We start from the raw sequence: 15785 nt of genomic DNA, 5'->3' as shown, positions 1-15785 counted from the left end.
GGTATTTTGTTTTCTTTAAAGCCAAAAATAAATTCTGCACTTTCCCTCATTCTTTCATTCATTTTCTCGGGTCATCCATCAGCATAGAACAGGACCTACTAAGTGCCGTCCATGCCACTGGAGGGCATGATAATAGCAGCAAATGCTCGCTCTGAGCTTCCCCTGCTTTGGGCTTTATTTTTAGCCTTTTGACTTATGTATTAATTTTTATAAGCTTTGCAACCACCTATGGGGGTCGCCACAGAGAAATTCCACTTGACCAAGATCATAGATTAGGAGCCGGGATTTGAACTAAGATCCACCCACCTCTCAAGGGCCTGTCTTCAGCACCCTGCTAGTCCCAAACCAATAAATACCACCTCATCCCTCCCTACCTGGGGCACTGCTGCCACTAGATCTTTCTTCCATGATAGATTTATTCAATATCTAAACTGGCCACTGTGCTACATGCTGGCAGCTACTGAGGTCCTGAAATGTGGCCAGTGCAACTAAGCACCTGAATTTTAAATTTTATTTAAACATGTATGCATTTCCCTGTGGATTTAAGTAGCCACGCAGGGCTTATGGCCACTGCATTAACCAGCATAACCCTAGGGACGCTGACTGTAGGTGAAGAAATTCACATCCATCAGAGTGGTTAAAGGTTATGCCAAGGCTCTGCTGGAGCCAGGGGGGGCAGAGAGAAGAGTCTTGCATGGGTGTGGCCAGGGACGAGTGCACGGGAGGCTTCTCAGAGAAAGTCATCTTGGAGCCTCCTTGAGGAAGGAGTTGGCAGGAGGGGAGGTATTTTTAAATAGACCCAAATATGCTGGATTTCACAACAGGGCCTGTGCTCAGCCAGTACTTTGGTGGAGGCAGAAACCTGTAATCAAGACCAGGGTCATCTGTGAGCAACGAGATAGCCAGCGTTCGCCCCGGAAAGGATGAAAGAATTCTGGATCCAGGAATGTGTCCACCGTTGTTTTCAGCTGCAGGTATCAGCTTGAGTTTGGCTTTTTACCATCACCTCTCTGAGGGTGTGAAAACACCTGGAAAACAAATTTGGAAAATTCAACAGCTCGTCTGAATGCTTTGTCAATATCGTCTGAAGCCAAATGTGCAAGCATTGTGCGCCAGTTCTAGGCAGACAAAAGAGTAGTAATAATAATAAGGATAATGATGATAATAATGAAAAACAGTTACCACTTATTAAGACACTTACTTTGTGCCAGACCCAATGTTAAGTGCTTTCGTGTATTGATCGGCTCACATAGTCCTACCATCCATTCTCTACATGGCAGCAAAGTGGCCTTTTTAAGACATAAACTTTAAATCAGATCATGATAGTCTGCAGCTAAAAATCCTTAAGTGGCTTCCCATTATGCTTAGAAAGAAATCAACGTTTCTTGCCCTGGCCTGCAAGACTGGCCCTTTCCTACCTTTCCCCACCCTGCTCCCACTCTCTACAGACTCAACTATGCTCCAGACACATAAGGCCCCCTCTTTGGTGCAAAGCACCAAAATTTTGCCTGCCCCAGGCCCTTTGCACTTGCTGTTTCTAGAAGAAGTAAATCAACTCTCCATCCTAACTAACCCTCCACTAGAATGAATGTGCTGGAGGACAGGGACCCTGTCTCTTCAATTACCATTGCAACTCCAGCCTCTAGAATGGGGAGGAGAGAATCCTCAATAGCAGTTTGTTGCATGAGTGAAAGAATTTCAACCCTATACACCAGACATTATTATCCTCACATAACAGATGAAGAGACTGAAGGTCAGAGTGGTAAATTTGTCCAAAGTCACACAGCTTGTGAATTTCCAACTATATAATTTGCAGGATTATGTCCATTTTCTCCTTGTCAGCCAGCTGTGCTGAGACTGCACAGCTGGCTCCAGAGAAGGAACATCCTTCAAGAAGCAGTTTTCATCTCCTCACTCTGCAAGTGGCCCTGGTTTGCCTTGCTTCGTCCTTTATTGCCGGGGTCTGTCTATATAAGAAGAAACCTTAGCCTCAGAAACTACCCAGTCTTCCTCTGGCTTCTACTTTATGTTTTTGTTTGATCATAAAAATGAGTATTGTAGAAAGACTGGAGAATATAGAGAAAAAATAGAAAGAAGCTGAGGGGAAAAAATGCTCAGGACCTCACTACCCAGAGGTAACCCAGTTAATGCTTTGGTTTCTTTATTGCCAATTTTTTTTATCGTCCTTAACATAGAGATGATATTGTTGTGGTGTATGTATGTAATTGTGTCCTACTTTTATCCCCTTGTGTTGTCTCATAAGTTTTCTGAAGGCATTACGAACTCTGCATAAGCATTAAAATGAATGGTTACATAATATTATTTCACTTGGGTATGCCTGATTTACTCAACCAAATTTCTTTTGTTTGGGGAGATTCCCCCTTTCTCATCTTGCAGGACCAAAAACCAAAACAGGGCTTAAATGAAAGCAGGCACACATACAATTATGAGCTAAATTATGAGGTAAATATAAAGAGATGCATGGACAATTATGTTCTTTTCAGAAAAAAAGCACGTCTGCGTTCCATCAGAATAATTATCGCTCGTATTTTATCATTCCCTGAGGTTTCATAGTGTATGAAAGTTTGGGATAATCCAAGGAAGATCTCCAACTATACCTCGATGTCTTCACCCAAAGCACAAGCTTGGGTCTGTGTTGACACTTGGCCAAACCCACTCGATTGCTCTGTTACTGCTCCTCTGTTACTGCCACTGATGCTTCTGGTAATGCAGCCGCTGCTGCTACAATCAGGAGGTGGAAGCGGAGCAGAATAGGGAGGTTGGGTATCAAGGTTCAAGATCCAGCTTCCAGAATTTACCTTAGACATGTCATGTCCTCTTCCTGGGCAATGAGGACGATCGCCACAGCGAAGTGTGAAGGTCAAAGGCGGGGTCAGACGGGGAGGGGGTGTAATAAACTCAAACGTGCGATGAAGTTGTTTGCGATTCATACTTTCCAGTGAGTTATGAACACAGTGACTTTAAAAAGACTTAAAGGTCAGCAGAGCCAATGTTGTCCAGACCAAATCTTCAAATCTGGCTCTCCTTGTAAGATCAGATACATAAACTGGCTTAGTGGGTCTGCTGCCTTGATAAATTTATAGGGATTTAAGAGTGGGGGTAGCAGGCTTTGCCAGTTACCGACCCAGCTTCCAGACCCTACCTCTGCCAACCCCACAGAATCCTGTTTAGCTCAGGGATTCGTTGCCTGCGATTGGGCCTTGGCTGAGGGCAAACACACTCCACCCTCAGCTTCAGGGGCTCATCAGGAAATTAATTGGCTAAATGATAATCTCTCCCCTGGCCGGTGATTGGTTTGATGGAGGGCATGTGACTGCATTCTGGCCTCCCAGACAGGGTGGGGACCAGTGAGGCAGATGGGCAGGGCTGGGATGGGGTTGGGGGGCATCACCTTGATTCTTAAGGATATTGTTTGCTGTCCTCCTGGGTGTCACATCTTGAACTGTGGCAGCATCATGCTCCTGGATTTGCACATGACGCCAACATGGAGAGGGTAAAAGCTGAGGGAAGATGATGGTGGTTGGCAATAATAATAAATAACACATGATAATAAAAACAACAATAACAGCAACAAACTTCTATTTGAACATTTAAATCTTTCCAGGGACTATTCTAAATGCATTAGATGCATTTAGAAGGGGATAACCTCCCTTATTTTGTCAGCCCAAGAATGATTTTTACCTTTCTTAATGCTTTGAGAACAATAACAGAAATATTTTATGATATATGAAAGTCATGCAAAATTCAACTTTCGGTATCCATGAGCACTCCTTCACCTGCTCTATATATGCTTTCCTGCTAAACAGCAGTGTAGTCAGACAGAAAGCGCCTGGCCTGAAGCAAGGCCTAAAATATTTACTATTTGGCCTGTTAGAGAGAAAGTTTGCTCAGCCTTACATCAGTGTTCACAACCTTGTCAGTTGGTATACTATGATTTTCCTGTTTTTTTTTTTTTTTTTTTGCAGATGAGAGAACTGAGGCGCAGAGAAGTTAAGTAATTTGTCCAAGGTCATACAGTTATTAAAGGGTGGCCTTGAATTCAATACCAGTCTGGCTCTAGAACCACCATTGAGAAAGAACCAGGATTCCCAACAACATCGTTGAGATGTTGAACCAGCCAACCTTAAACTTCACCTCACTTGGGGATTTTGGGGTTCAAGAGGCACATGATACTGCTGTGTTACCCATGCCAGCTTGACACTGCTTTCCCATTCTGTGTGGTGACAGCATCGCAGCTGATGCCACGAGAAAGCACCTTAGAAAGGTAACAGCAGAAAGGCAAGGCAAGCCATCTGCTTCTTGGACCAACTGCCTTTTGTCCTTGCTCAGGAGAACAAAAGCTCTCTTTCTTCAGATACTTCAAGTCTCCACAAGTTCTTCCCTTTAAAGGGATTATGAAGGAAATCCTATTTTAGAACTGCTGCTGCTTTTGGCAATTTGCAATATTAGCCTGATGAGGAATTACACTCACTAATAAAATATCTCAAGTTGGGTTGAGCCTAATTGTTGCAAGTGCTCACAGTAATAGCCTGTCGCGGGACTTCTGTGCCGCTCATCCCTCGCTTGGCTCCAGCCCATGTGGAAAATCAATTTCCTCTAAATGTTTGAAGAATGGCACAGAAGAACCTGATTTCTTTTCCCTCTGCTGGAGTCAATCTGGAGACAGTGCACCTATAAAATGAATGAAAATAGCTATGGTTGCAAGATGCAGGGTGGAATGGGGAGCTAAGCAAAGCTTGATCATAAGTTCGAAGGGTCTAGCCTTTTTGTCCTAAGGTCAGAAACAATATACATTTGTGTCCCAAATTGACATGCTCTAAAAAAGTCACAGAACAGAAAGAATGTTACCTCCACCCAGCAATTTTACTTCTAGGAATCTCCCACAGAAAAACTCCCACGAGTATGCAAGAATATGTGAACAGGGTGTTCCCTGCAACCTGGTTTGTGATGGTGAAAACTGGAAGCAAGACAAGAAGAGAGTAGTTAAATAAATGGTGATCTATCCATGTGCTTAGTGATTAAGAGGAAAGAGATAAATCTGTACGTATTCACATGGAAAAATTTTGGTGCTAAGATACTGAGTGGGGAAAAAAACAAGGTGCAGGCCAATGTACATTACAGTATGAGTTCATTTTTATAAAAAGAAACTTCAACAGTGATATGCACATTTATATGTAGATGTTTGTACATGAGAAAGATATGAAAGGATGCACACCATATTGTAGATGGTGGTGGCTAAAACTAGGGGTAGAAACAGTACAGGTGAAAGAGGAAATTTGCCTTCTATTTGGTTTAGAATTTTTACAACAAAGGTATATGACTTTGGTAATGAAAAGGGATGTAAAGAATGGGCTTTGCAGCATGTCTGAACACTACTCTGCTAGGCTTGGCACAATTTCTGAGGCTACAAAGATTCATGCCTCCACACCACATGCTTACCAGTGAATCATGTCATAAGTGCAAGTTTGTTAAACAACCTAATCTGATAGGTCATAGTCCTCCTGAGTCCACAGTTGCCACAAGAGGACTTCATTCTTAGTGACCTGCCTACCCAAATCAGAACCAAACTAAAACAACCTGTTGCCAAGGCCAGTATTTAAAGATTTGCTCTTAAATAAATTGAGATGAAATACACAAAACAGAAAATGCACCATTTTTACCACTTTAAAGTATAGAATTGTGTGGCTTGGGTACATTCACAATGTTAAGTCAGCATCAGCATTCTGGGGTTCTAGAACTTTTTCATCATTCCAAAAGATAATCCTGCGCCCATAAAATCACTCTCTATTTTTCCCTCCCCCATTCCCTAAAAACCACTAATCTGCTTTCTGTCTGTATAGACTTGCCTATTTTAGACGTTTCATAAAACTGGACTCGTACCATATGTTGTTTTTGGCGAGCGATTTCTTTCACTTAACATACTGTTTTCAAGGCTCATCCATGTTGTAGCACGTGTCAGCTCTTCATTCATTTTCATGCCTGAATAATATTCCATTGAATGGACAGGCCAAAATGTCTTTATCCATTCATTAGTTGATGGACACTTTGGATGTTTATCTCTCTTAGATATTATGAATAATGCTGTTATGATCATTCTTGCACATGTTTTTGTTTGAACACCTGTTTTTAATTCTTCAGGGTTAGGAGTGAAATTGTGGGGTCATAGGGTAATTCTATATTTAACTTATCAGGATTTGCTCTTAAAACCCCCAAAGGCTAGTCTCCTGACCATAGATGACATGCCATGAGTGGGGAAACCTCCCCTGTGTTTCTCTATTATATCCCCTGAGTCCAAGCAGTTAAGTTCAGAGATGAAGATAATTACCATGTAATTATCTAGCTATACTTTAAAAACCATCTGCTAAGATTCCACTTCTAGGATATTCCAAACATTGCTAGTACATGAGCACTTGGGGAACTGTTATTCAAAATACATTAATCAAATGATTAATCCAGGATTTCTCATGTAAGCTTCCCTTTCCGTAACACTTGTAGAAATTCTGACTATTCCTGTTCACAATAGGACTAACTGAATTGTTCAAGTGTCTGACCAAATCCTGCCAGATGAGCAGGGTCGTTAAATGGACTTTGCTGAATAGTAGCCCATGATAATCAGCCTATTTTAAAGTAGACTTAACTTGTGATAAGTAAAACTTAGTAATTGAGTTGCTTTGGGTTAGTAGTAGCTGGTTCTGCTATTAACTAACTTACTTTGGGAAAATTTTTTGACCTTTCTGAGTCCCTCAGTTTCCTTTCTTATAATCTGGGCCTGATTATAGGACTTACTTTGTGAATCATGTATTAGCTCAACAAACATTTATTGTGCACCTACTATGTAACAAATGTTTATGAGCACTAAGACAAGAATCCCTGTCTTTGTGGGAGAGGACAAAAACCAATAAACATAATAAGTAGTTACAAGGTATTTATATAGTGATAAGTTTTATGAAAAAGGTAGAATAGGAGGGCTGACAAAATGGCTGCATTCTAAATGGTGTTATCAACATAAGCCATAAAACAATACAGAAATGGTCACTAAAAAGGTAATTTTTGAACAATGTCTTTCAGGAAGAAAAGGTATAAGAGCATCTGGAAGGAAAAGAATGCAAAGGCCATGAGGCAGGAATCTCATGCCCTGTTTGTGGAAAGGCATGGAGACTGGTTGCCTGGACCAGAGTGCATGAGAATAGAAGGAGCTGATTGTGTGAGGACTTTGCCACCATGAGGACTTTGGATTTTACTTACATAGGAAGCCCTTGCAGGTTTTTCTACCTGAGCTGACTTCTATTTCAAAAGCATCATTTAATCTGCTGTGTTAAAAATAGGCCATGGACAGACACGGACAGCAGCAGGGAGACCAGTTTGTGGCAGACCACAGTAATCTAGGTGGTCTTGGATCAGGCTGGTAGCATGGAGGTGGTGAGAAACAAATGGGATTTGAATACATTCAGAAGGTAGAGCCAACACAATTTCCTGTTGGGAGGATTAAATAAGATAATGTGGGCAAAACTCTTATCACAGAGTCTGAATGTAGTTAGCATAGAATCATAGGTGCCACGATTATTATCAGGGTGGGCAGAGTATGTTCCCCTGTAGGGGCAGATCAGGAGCTAAAAAGAAAGTGAACAAGAGGAAAGCTATTAAATTTCCTGGGATTGGCAGTGAGTTACAAGGCCACTGAAGGTAACGAGGCTTTAACACAATGGAGACCAGAGCTCCTGTACCATCCAGAGAACTGGGGATTCCAAAGCAGCAAAATGACATAATTTAGATCAAAATAGAAATTGAGGGCCAAGTTTTTCGCATAATTGCAAAAACTTCTTTCTCATAGTTATGGAAAGCAACTTCAATTGGGAAAATGTTTGTTTCTCAATTACTTGGCTTTGGAAATTATTTATCATTGCAGTCCAGGTATTTATTTTGGAGTTTTTGATTGAACTGCTCAACTCCAAAATCCTTTTCAGGAAGGTGAATCAATTGCCAAGAGACAGTTGGATTCCTTTCAACTCACCTTCTCTTTGCTCCAAATTCCAGAGACAAGAGGTCGTTTCTGAGGCTGATAGAGATGGATTTTTCCCGTGGAATGCCAACATCATTCCTCTTGCCTCTGGTAATTATGCCTCCTGGAAGGTGTCTGCCAAACTCTTCCCATTGGACATCTGGCCCCAGCAGGGAGAAATAGAGACCAAGGCATTTATTTTGGCTTTGACGTCAGTGAAGGTAGTCTGATTAAATCCATCATTAGTGCAAATTAAAATCCAGAAACCCATATCTCTATTATATCACCTCCGTTTATAACACCAGCAGAGGTCTTGCTTTCCTTTTGTTTTCATTTTGCTTTGGATTAAGGTGTGATTTTTTTTACAGTTAATTAGAAGATAATAATGCCAGTGAGCTTATTGTTAATTATTTGTATCTGTACTTAATACTTATAAGTGCACTCAGTTCTCGCGAGCTAATATTTGGCTTGTCAGATGCGTTAGTCTTTGTAATTAATTGAGCTCATACACATTTACTGGAGCTGTGGGTAGAATTATAGGAAGAGCAGCAGAGGTGAGATTCAGAACCTGATCATTTCTCACACTCTATGCTTGTCCTCGAAAGAGAACTTTGGGGAATAGGATCCTTTTTGCCACATTCACTCCTTATGGGTCTGGCTTCTACCTTTACTCCTCTTGAGGTCTTCTCTGTAAGACTCTCTATCCTGTCTTGGCTCCCTGGTAATTCCCATTGTACATCAGGCCCAGCTGCATTGTTTGTGGAGTCTGTTGCAAAACAAAAACATGAATCCCCTTGTTCAAAAATTAAGAATTTCAAGACGGTGACAGTAAAGCATAAAACCAAATGTGGAGCCTCATGTGACTTCATAGGCCAAACACCCATAAAGCCAGCTGTCCAAACCATTGATGGTGTTTGACATCTCCCCTCCAAATATGTCCTCCATCCCTCTTCTCAATAGTTAGAGGAGTGTATAGCATAAAGAGTGACTCAGGAAATGAGCAAGAGAATTTTCCAACACAAACCTGCAAAATGCAATGTGTAGCTATGGAACTCTCCTGCTTAAAATCCTCCTGTGGATGGGAGAGAGGGAACATTTTGGAGGAAGAAAACTGTTCTATATCTCCATAGGCATGGTGATCACTTGAGGGTCAACATTTGTCAAAACTCATCAAACCATACTCTTTAAAGGAATGCTTATTTTGTGTCTAATTACACATCAAAAAAAAATATAGCATGCCTTTAAAAGCCTCAATTATTCTCAAGATAAAAACTATGTGTCACATATCACTATTTCCCAGAGGCCTGCTCTTAATCATCTGGTCTCAGCTCCAGCCGTGCTGGCTACCAGCATGCCCCCATACCTCTGTGCCCTCTTACTCAACTGCTCCCTGGCCCAGGAGTGAATAATTAAAATATGCAACCTCCAGTATGGCATCAGCACCCAATAGACAGGATTAAGAAGCCAAACGGAGCAGAGTTTCTGGCACTTCCAGCTGTAGCAGGTGTTAACCCTTTTGTTTCTGCATAGTGGGAAAGTGGACAGATCCTGAGAGAGGGTGGGTGGGGGCATTTGGTGGGCTTCGGGTATTGGCTATTTATGATTAAGTTATAGAGATAATCAAATACCTTAACGGCTGTGGTCATATTAGTGTGTCTGCCAAGAGTCAACTTGCTGCCCAAAATGCAGGCTATCTTCCTCCTTCTCCTTCAGATCCTAACTCAAGGGTCTTCTCTGACCCCTGTTCCTTCTGCATCTCTCCTGCCTTATTTCTATGATAGCATTTACCACACTTGTTAATTGATACACTTTTCTGTCTCCTCTATCTCTTTAAGGCTGAGGCCAGGACTTCCTGTCTGAGTCCAGCAAGGTGTCTGACACACACAACTCAGACACACAGGTGTGATGGAAGGGATTTTCTTGTTGGCTTTCTTGGCACATGGTCCAGACAGACACATGTGTGTGGATGGATGAATGACTATGTGAATGAATGGGTGACTGAATTTCCTTTTTATCTTACCTGGATTTCTTAAATGGAGAATTCTTTGCCCATGGGTTTGGAAAGAGAGTGTATTACAGTGACTGAGATCTCAGACTCTGGACCCAGGCAAACTGGAGAGTTGTTAACTTGCTGGTTGGCACATTTGGACAAATGACGAACATCAGGCCAACTATTGATTGATCTTCCTTCACAAGGTTATTGCAAAGTTCACCTGAGACAATGCCTGCAAAAACACTTAACCATCAGCAGCTGTGGCTGAAAGAAAAATCAGATTTTTTTCACCAGGGAGCCTAAATAGTAGACGTGGCCATCAGACAACAGGGAGGAAGTCACCACCCATTCACAGCCAGCCTCAAAAAAGCAGTTCTGATTTTGCCTTCTGGGATCTATCTGGTCTCCTGGGGTACAACAGCAGTGAAGATTTACCTGCAACAAGTGTATAACCATTGGCAGATGTTACTGAACCGAAATCTGTAAGACAGCTCTAATGGGCATTTTCTCATTTGCCTCCAACTTCCTGTTTCTCTGCAGGAATTTCAGCCATGAGAGAGAGTACAGTGGTCTTCGATTTTGTAGTTAAATCACCTCTTCAATGGCCTCCACTATCCAAGTGCCTGTTTTTCAGCCTTTCTGGATGTTCTGTCCAAGATTAATTCTTGGCTAAACATGCATAAATTGTCCTGTTGCCCCACACCTCCACCCCCTTCCAAACCACAGTCTTCCAAGTCCTAAATTTCCGAGAAAAGGCAGTTTTTCATCCTGCATAAGAACTTGGATTCCAGAGTCAGACAGATTAGAGTTCCAGTCGAATCCTTACCACAGTTCCTGGCTGTGTGATCCAGGATGAGGCTTTTAACCTCTCCTTGGGGTTTCCTACTCTGCCCGGTGGATAGAGGACAGTGTGTATGTTGCAGGGTACTGGGAGGACTGAGTGAGGCTCACTGATGCCAGGGTTTGGTGAGAGTTCATTCAGTGTTGTGGCACTGCAATCACTTTTTAAAAAGAGAAAATGGGGTGGCAAAAATATTTTTAAATTTTGCGATAAGCCCTGCAGATCCGCAAAATCAGAAAGACCCTTATTGAATAAAATGCTTCATCGTTTCCTTACATGGTAGACTGGAAAGCACCCTTCACATACACACCCCCCCCACTCCCCCCGCCCCCCCCCCACCAATTCCCAGAGCCAAATCCCTGGAACCTGGGAATGTGACCTTGCTGGGAAAAGGATCTTTGCTGATGCAATTAAGTTAAGGACTTTGGGATGAGAACATCCTGGGTTCGAGGGGCCCCAAGTCTGATATAAATGCCCAAAGAAGACAAAGGAAGGGGAGAAGACTCAGCCCTGGAAAGATTACATGACTGCAGACAGAGATGGGAGCAGCACAGACACCAGCCAACCACTGGGAACTGGAAGAAACAGGGAAGGATCCTCGCCTAAAGCCTTTAGAGGGAGCATGGATCTGCCAACGCCTTGACTCCAGACCTCAAATTTCTGTAGCTTTAAGCCACCCGGCATGTGATCACTTGTTACCATCGCCTGAGAAAATGAACACATCCCAAGGCCTCTTGCATGGGGAATGCAGCAACTTGCCTCCACTGGGCCATTCTGAGGATGAAGGAGAAGATTCTGCAGGTTTCCTGGTAGAAGTCAGCCTGGGCTTCTTGCCACCTGTTCATTACACCCAGACATGGGGTAAAATTACGTCTCCCCTTATAACAGCTATGTGATCTTGGACAAGTGACTCAACCTCTCTGAACTTTGGTTTCTTCATATGTAAAATAGGGGTATAACATACCTACCTTGTGAGATAATGGGGTGGTTCAGAAGATACACCTGATGTGCCTGCTATGCAGAAAGTGCCTATGAGTGGCTGCGTCGATGACCCATTGGGGCCGATCTATCCAGCATTCCCGGCACCTGGCGAGATGCTGGTGCACTTGTGGAGTGACCGTGGCTGTAGGGAACCCACAAAGAGAAATAGCCAGAGTGGCTTGAACCTGTGGTCCTGCTGGCTACTGCCTCGCTCTCTCCAGGTGCCTCATGAGATAAACAGCCGTCCTGGGCACTTGAGTGCTCCTGGCTGCAGCCAAAAGTGGCAGAAAGCTTGAAAGTCCTCCTTGCACTGCCAAGGCGTTGCTGTGCATCTGCAAAGGACCTTCTAAAGGAAGGGACTCAGAACGAGTAGTGTCGACTCCATGGCCATTCCTGTTTCTTCTTCCTGAATGTCTGTGGGCTGAAGGTCCCCCCCCAATCCGTGACCCTCCTACTTACTACCTAGAAGGGGCACATCCTTTCCACTCAGTTAAAAGGACATTTTTCCAATGGGAGCAGGTCATATTTCAAACTGCATTGCCAAGGTATCAGGAGCCAGTAAAAGGGGGCATTTAACACCGTATTTATTTTGACTGGCAAAACAGGTCATGGCTGTAAAAGAAGCAGCTCTTGAGAAGGAGGCAGCCTGGACGACTCTGGGCTCACTCCTTCTACCCACACACACACTGTTTAAAGCATTCCAGAGCTGCTGCCAACTTTCCTGGCAGGGCTCTTATTTCTTCACATGTATGTTGCATTCCATCTGTTTAATGTGTGCTGGGTGCCATTCGCGGATTTTGGCAAGGCCTGGCGAGGTAGCATGGCATGTTCGGGCTTGTTCTGAGTAAAACAGGGCATGGGGCGGAGGGAGAGCGGAGGCTCCCAGGGCGCCCTGCTAGCCCCTTGGCTCAGGGGGCCCTGGGACTCCAAGGCCACTGAGAAACTCAGGGCAGTTCTTCTCCAGATGTGCTTGGACCATGCGTGTGCAAGTCTCGCCTCTCACCCGGTACGGGGGTTTTAGGGTGCAGTTTCTGATGCACAGCCAGAGAAATAAAAACGAGGGAGTAAGGCAACAGTGGGAAAATCGACTCAAACTCGTGAATCTGGGGTTTCCCTAGAAACATTTTAAAGCCTTGAAGGCCGGAAAATGCCAACACCTGGATCCGATAGTCCCCGGGCCTCAAGGAAACTGAACTCAATCTTTACATTATTCTCAAGAACCATTAAGTACTTGGTCGGAGGAGCTGAGGCAACGTGCTGTGATTTGGATCCTATTTCATCCACTTGGAAGACAGGAAAGCCAAAACATCTGGTGAATTCAGTTAAAAAAGAAAACACGCCAGTCCAGAGGGGGAGAAAACAAAACCCCGTAGAAACAGTTGTTGGGTATTGGGTGACCAGAAAGCTTTCTGGGGACGGACTCATATGTTCGCTTTTTCAGCGGTTCCTGTTGAGTGGGGCTCTTCAGAAAGGGGAAGCCGGGATGTGAGGGGGAGCAGAGACACTGACAGGCCGGCAAAGATAAAGGTTTGCACCTTAGGAAAAAGATGGAGCGTACGAGTTTCCCCCCCAGGTCCAGCTGGGACGGTGAACAGAATCCCCCTGAGAAGCAGTGGGGTGACTCACCTGAATCAGGAGAGATGACATGGCACAGGAAAAAATAAGGTCCAGGCTGCTAATAAGAAACAGGCACATGTGGAATAAAATTAGTGCATGTTGTGTAATCCCAGTTGGCCGGTTGTAAGAACAGGGAGGAGAAAGGAGCATGGGGAACATGTTTCAGATGTGATTCAAGAGGTCCTGGAGCCCGTCCTGACCCTCTGGGTTGGAATTTCTGACTCTCTTTTCTGCCTTGACTCAGAATAGGAAACCGTATCCTGACCGCGCGTTTCTTTTTATAGAATGAAACTTTCTTGCCAACTTCCTCCAGAGCACAAGATCATTCCTCATCGTCTCTAAACAATACGCCAATCATCGGATGGAAGTGAGGGGGGGCACTGACCTGCTCCTACCACCCTAGGCCCAGACCAGAAGACAAATAACAGGAACAGAGCTTGGCTTTCCTCCCCGGCCTGGTAAATACAACATGTTCTTACAGGTTGGAAAACCGTCTGGCTCATCTTTGTACTTTCTCTCTTTCCCCCACTTCTTCTAACTTGGATCTCATTATCCAGCTCTGACGCTGGCCAAGTTCACGTTTGCCAGTTACCGAGTGGATAATGGATGGTTTGTGAGATTCGTTAGATGCTGGGGATGAGGAGTCAGGAAGTCAAGTGTAAGGGCTGATGTGATCAAATGACTTCTCTTCAGCCCGATTCCGCACCCAGTCCCGCAGGCGCTCCTCCTGAGACGCGTCCAGGAGGACCAGAACGAGTGCCTGCTCATTTCATCGCTGTGCTTGCACGGGCAGCGTGACCCCCGGGGTCTCCCTCGCCCTGGCAGTCAGTTAGGGGTGCCTTTCCCATGTGGAAGACAGACTGGAGCTTAGCAGTCCGCAGGGGACATTAATAGAATGCACAATGTTTAGTAGTCCCTCATTAAAAATGGATTTTGTTTTCAATGCTTTGAGGACGGGAACAGTGAAGTTGGAAACTGTGCTTGTAATTGGGAGTAGGTCTCCTGCCAGATTCTCACAGCTTTAAGGGATATCCAGTTTTAGGTTTACAGTACTACATTCTGGCTCATTGAAATTGCATCTAAACGTTGCCAGGATGTGTCATAAACTACAAAATCCATACAAAAATATATCGACTAATGGCTCTGGAGCCTGAAGTCAGAGGGCTCGGGTGCGGCTTTTGTCCACCCCAGTGTCGTTCTCCTCTGTCTCCTGCATACTCGGGTTGCCCGGGACAATTACATTCATGGGATTCCGACCCTGGTCTGACCAGTTCGCTCAGCTGCTTGGAACACCATTTTAAAGGGTGGAAGAATCGGCCGCACCCTGTCCCATGGCCAGGGATGGCATCCGACCTGGGGTGCACAGGCCAAGGGTGTAGGGGCCCATCCAGCGGACCATCCCCACCTGCTCCTGGAATAAAGTCCCACGTGCCGACTCCCCGTGTCATTCTCATCTCTGTTTGCCCTTCGCTCACTGGGCTCCAGACGCAGAGCGTCTTCCTTCAGATCCTCCAGTTGACCAAGATTTCGCCTGCCTCTGAGCCTTTGTTTGCGCTCATCACTGCCAGGAACCCCCTCCTCCTGGCGGACCCCTGCTCCTTGTTCAACACTCCACACACAGGTGATCTCGTGAAGTCTTCCCTGACCCCGCAGACTGGATGCTTCTGTCACTTTCGTAGTCTATGCGGGTTGTGCTAACAAACACACCTTAGCCTGGGTGGTTTCAACAATGAACATGTATTTTTCATCATCCTGGAGGCTGGGAAGTCCAAGACCAAAATGGATTCAGTGTCTGATGATGAAATGGCTGTGTTCTTGCTGGGTCCTCGAGTGGCAGATGGGCGAGGGGGTTCTTTGGGGTCGCTTTGATAAGAGTATGGATTCCATTCACCAGCCAGGAGGAATTAACCACATTCTAAAGGGACTCACTCCTTGTCACATTGGGGTTAGGATTTCTACTCATGAATGGCCTTGGGGGACGGGGGTGGGGTGGGGGGGAGATGGACATTCACCCCCAGGGCAGCATTTATCAAATTGTCCCTTAAAATTTCTGTTTCATGTCTGATTAAAGAGCCTTTCTCAAAACATAAGGGGCACATCAGTTGCCTGGAGACTGGGTTAAATGAAGGCTCTGATTCAGCAGGTCTGGAGAGGACTGAGACACCTCATTGCTAGCAAGCTGATGCTGCTGGGCCCCGGACCACACCCTGAATGCAGTGGTATCAATCTTTCTCAGTCAGGGTCCCACGAGAGAAGAAAGTCTGACAGTAAGATGAGCTGAGTTGGAATTTTCTTAGTTTTCCTAAGAATGATGTTTAACTAGGGCCATTAGT

The 15785-nt window shown here is 44.5% G+C and overlaps 1 long non-coding RNA gene across 1 annotated transcript; it reads right to left on the bottom strand.

Annotated features, from left to right (window-relative positions):
- Positions 1-414: 414 nt before the first annotated feature.
- On the bottom strand, positions 415-8734 carry LOC119245311 (uncharacterized). Its single transcript, XR_005125262.2, has 5 exons — positions 8686-8734; positions 8033-8180; positions 4542-4692; positions 3413-3521; positions 415-1028 (listed from the first exon to the last, which is right to left on the bottom strand). It is a non-coding gene; the product is annotated as an uncharacterized LOC119245311 (long non-coding RNA).
- Positions 8735-15785: the final 7051 nt, after the last annotated feature.

The sequence above is a fragment of the Talpa occidentalis genome, unplaced genomic scaffold, assembly GCF_014898055.3.
Source record: "Talpa occidentalis isolate TD23 unplaced genomic scaffold, MPIMG_talOcc4v2.1 talOcc4.14, whole genome shotgun sequence".
Lineage (NCBI taxonomy): Eukaryota > Metazoa > Chordata > Mammalia > Eulipotyphla > Talpidae > Talpa > Talpa occidentalis.
Note: the sequence above shows the minus strand (reverse complement) of the source record. Positions and strands in the feature narration are given on the sequence as shown.